The following is a 4,805-nucleotide window of genomic DNA, read 5'->3' as shown; positions in this document are numbered from 1 at the left end:
ATTGTTTTTAGGTAGTTTTTAGTAAGTTCAAGCTACTTTTAGGGATATTTTCATTAGTGTTTTTCTGTAATTTCAGGTAATTTCTGGCTAAAATTGAGGGACTTGAGCAAAACTCTGAAAAAGGCTGACAAAGGACTGCTGATGCTGTTGGAATCTGACCTCCCTGCACTAAAAATGGATTTTCTGGAGCTACAGAACTCCAAATGGCGCGCTCTCAATGGCGTTGGAAAGTAGACATCCATAGCTTTCCAGCAATATATAATAGTCTATACTTTATTCGGTAATTGACGACGTAAAGTGGCGCTCAACGCCAAGTACATGCTGCTGTCTAGAGTTAAACGCCAGAAACACGTCACAACCCGGAGTTGAACGCCAGAAACACGCTATAACTCGGCGTTCAACTCCAATAAAAGCCTCAGCTCGTGGATAGATCAAGCTCAGCCCAAACATACACCAAGTGGGCCCCGGAAGTGGATTTATGCATCAATTACTTACTCATCTAAACCCTAGTAGCTAGTTTATTATAAATAGAACATTTAACTATTGTATTAGATATCTTTTGACCATTCGGTCTTTTGATCACCTTTATGGGGGCTGGCCATTCGGCCATGCCTGAACCTTTCACTTATGTATTTTTAACGGTGGAGTTTCTGCACACCATAGATTAAGGGTGTGCAGCTCTGCTGTACCTCAAGTTTCAATACAATTACTATTATTTTCTATTCAATTCTCTTTTATTCTTATTCCAAGATATACGTTGCACTTCAACTTGATGAATGTGATGATCCGTGACACTCATCATCATTCTCACCTATGAACGCGCGTGACTGACAACCACTTCCGTTCTACTTTAGGCCGGGCACATATCTATTAGATTCCCCAACAGAATCTTCGTGGTATAAGCTAGATAGATGGCGGCATTCATAGGGATCCGGAAAAGTCTAACCTTGTCTGTGGTATTCCGAGTAGGATCCCGGGAATCCGGAAAGTCTAACCTTGTCTGTGGTATTCCGAGTAGGATTCCGGTATTGAATGACTGTGACGAGCTTCAAACTCCTGAAGGCTGGGCGTTAGTGACAGACGCAAAAGAATCAAGGGATTCTATTCCAACCTGATTGAGAACCGACAGATGATTAGCCGTGCTGTGACAGAGCATTTGAACCATTTTCACGAAGGATGGGATGTAGCCATTGACGACGGTGATGCCCTACATACAGCTTGCCATGAAAAGGAGTAAGAAGGATTGGATGAAAGCAATAGGAAAACAGAGATTCGAGAGGATTCTAGCATCTCCACACGCCTATCTGAAATCCCCACTATTGATTTACATAAGTATTTTTATCCTATTTTATTTTCTGTTTATTATTAATTTTTGAACTCATCATAAACCATTTAATCTGCCTAACTAAGATTTACAAGGTGACCATAGCTTGCTTCATACCAACAATCTCTGTGGAATTGACCCTTACTCACGTAAGGTATTACTTGGATGACCCAGTACACTTGCTGGTTAAGTTGAACGGAGTTGTGATCACACGTGCCATTACCAGGATCTCAATTCATCATACCATGATCTCTTTGGTGTATTTTTGATAGAGCCAATATTTAAATCTCATGCAAATACAAAGAGAACGAATCACAATTTCGTCCACCAAGTTTTTGGCACCGTTGCCGGGGATTGTTCGAGTTTGGACAACTAACGGTTCATCTTGTAGCTCAGATTAGGTAATTTTCTTTTCAAAAATCTTTTTCAAATATTTTCTTTTTTTTTTCGTTTTTCCAAACTTTATTTTCGAAAAAAATTAATAAAAAAATCATAAAATCATAAAAATAAAAAATATTTTATGTTTCTTGTTTGAGTCTTGAGTCAATTTTTAAGTTTGGTGTCAATTGCATGATTTAAAAATTTTTCTTGCATTTTTCGAAAATTCCATGCATTCATAGTGTTTTTCATGATCTTCAAGTTGTTCTTGGTAAGTCTTCTTGTTTGATCTTGATGTTTTCTTGTTTTGTGTTGTTTGTTGTTTTTCATGTGCATTTTTCGTTTGTTAGAGTCCATGCATTAAAGATTTCTAAGTTTGGTGTCTTGCATGTTTTCTTTGCATCAAAAATTTTTCAAAATTATGTTCTTGATGTTCATCATGATCTTCAAAGTGTTCTTGGTGTTCATCTTGACATTCATAGTGTTCTTGCATGCATCATGTGTTTTGATCCAAAATTTTTATATTTTGGGTCATATTTGTGTTTTTCTCTCTCATCTTTAAAAATTCAAAAATAAAAAAAATATCTTTTCCTTATTTCTCTCCAAATTTTCGAAATTTTGGGTTGACTTGGTCAAAAAATTTTAAAATTAGTTGTTTCTTACAAGTCAAGTCAAATTTTCAATTTTAAAAAATCTTATCTTTTCAAAATCTTTTTCAAAAATCACATCTTTTTCATTTTTTTTGTAATTTTCGAAAATTTTCAAAAATCTTTTTCAAATTATTTTCAAAATCTTTTTCTTATCTTTATATCATATTTTCGAAAATTAGCTAACAAGTAATGTGATTGATTCAAAAATTTGAAGTTTGTTACTTTCTTGTTAAGAAAGGTTCAATCTTTAAATTCTAGAATTTTATCTTTTAGTTTCTTGTTAGTCAAGTAATTAATTTTAATTTTAAAATTAAAATCTTTTTCAAAATATCTTTTCCAAAAAATTTTTATCTTTTTCAAAATTTGATTTCAAAATATCTTATCTTATCTTATCTTCTTACCTTTTCAAATTTAATTTTAATATCTTTTTCAAACTAACTTTTTGACTTTTTGTTTGTTTCTTATCTTTTTCAAAACCAACTAACTACCTATCCCTCTCTATTTTTCGAAAATACCTTTCTCTTTTTCAAAAATCCTTTTTAATTGTTTTAAATTTTAATTTTAATTATATCTTATCTTTAATGTTCGAAAATCACTAACCACTTTTTCAAAATTATTTTCGAATTCTCTCTCTCTTCTCTTCTTTTATTTATTTAATTATTTACTAACACTTCTCTTCATCTCTTATCACCTCCCCTATCCTTACTCTTTATACAGACTATTCATTCTTCTTCACTCTTCTCCCCTTTCTTCTTCTACTAACATAAAGGAATCTCTATACTGTGACATAGATGATTCCTCTTTCTTTTCTTGTTTTCTTCTCTTTCATATGAGCAGACACAAGGAAAAAGACACTCTTGTTGAAGCTGATCCAGAACCTGAAAGGACTCTGAAGAGGAAACTAAGAGAAGCTAAATTACAACAATCCAGAAGCAACCTTTCAGAAATTTTCGAACAAGAGAAGGAGATGGTAGCCGAACCCAATAATAATAATGCAAGGAGGATGCTTGGTGATTTTACTAAGCCCACATCCAAATTTGATGGAAGAAGCATCTCCATTCCTGCCATAGGAACAAACAACTTTGAGCTGAAACCTCAGCTATTTGCTTTAATGCAACAGAACTGCAAGTTTTATGGACTTCCATATGAAGATCCTTACCAGTTTTTAACTGAGTTCTTGCAGATTTGTGAGACTGTTAAGACGAATGGAGTAGATCCTGAAGTCTACAGGCTCATGCTTTTCCCTTTTGCTGTAAGAGACAGAGCTAGAATATGGTTGGATTCACAACCTAAGGATAGCCTAGACTCCTGGGATAAGCTGGTCACTGCCTTCTTGGATAAATTCTTTCCTCCTCAAAAGCTGAGCAAGCTTAGAGTGGATGTTCAAACCTTCAAACAAAAAGATGGTGAATCCCTCTATGAAGCTTGGGAAAGATATAAGCAGCTGACCAAAAGGTGTCCATCTGATATGTTTTCAGAATGGACCATATTAGATATATTCTATTATGGTCTATCTGAATTTTCAAAAATGTCATTGGACCATTCTACAGGTGGATCCATTCACCTAAAGAAAACACCTGCAGAAGCTCAAGAGCTTATTGACATGGTTGCAAATAACCAATTCAGGTACACTTCTGAGAGGAATTCTATTAATAATGGGACGCCTCAAAAGAAGGGAGTTCTTGAAATTGATGCTTTGAATGCCATATTGGCTCAGAACAAAGTGTTGACTCAGCAAGTCAACATGATCTCTCAAAGTCTGAATGGATGGCAGAATGCATCCAACAGTACTAAAGAGCCAGCTTCTGAAAAAGCTTATGATCCTGAGAACCCTGCAATAGCAGAGGTAAATTACATGGGTGAACCTTATGGAAACACCTATAATTCATCATGGAGAAATCATCCAAATTTCTCATGGAAGGATCAACAAAAGCCTCAACAAGGCTTTAACAATGGTGGACGCAATAGGCTAAGCAATAGCAAGCCTTTTCCATCATCTTCTCAGCAACAGACAGAGAATTCTGAACAAAGCACTTCTAATTTAGCAAATTTAGTCTCTGATCTGTCAAAGGCCACTTTAAGTTTCATGAGTGAAGCAAGGTCTTCCATTAAAAATTTGGAGGCACAAGTGGGCCAGCTGAGTAAGAAAGTCACTGAAACTCCTCCTAGTACTCTCCCAAGCAATACTGAAGAGAATCCAAAAGGAGAGTGCAAAGCCATTGATATAATCAATATGGCCGAATGCACAAGGGAGGAGAAGGACGAAAATCCTAGTGAGGAAGACCTCCTGGGACGTCCTCTGAGCAAGAAGGAGTTCCCTATTAAGAACCTAAAGGAATCTGAGGCTCATATAGAGACCATAGAGATTCCATTAAATCTCCTTCTCCCATTCATGAGCTCTGAAGACTACTCATCCTCTGAAGAGGATGAAGATGTGACTGGAGAGCAAGTTG

This window comes from Arachis stenosperma, chromosome 7 (assembly GCF_014773155.1).
Source record: "Arachis stenosperma cultivar V10309 chromosome 7, arast.V10309.gnm1.PFL2, whole genome shotgun sequence".
NCBI classification, from domain to species: domain Eukaryota; kingdom Viridiplantae; phylum Streptophyta; class Magnoliopsida; order Fabales; family Fabaceae; genus Arachis; species Arachis stenosperma.
Note: the sequence above shows the minus strand (reverse complement) of the source record.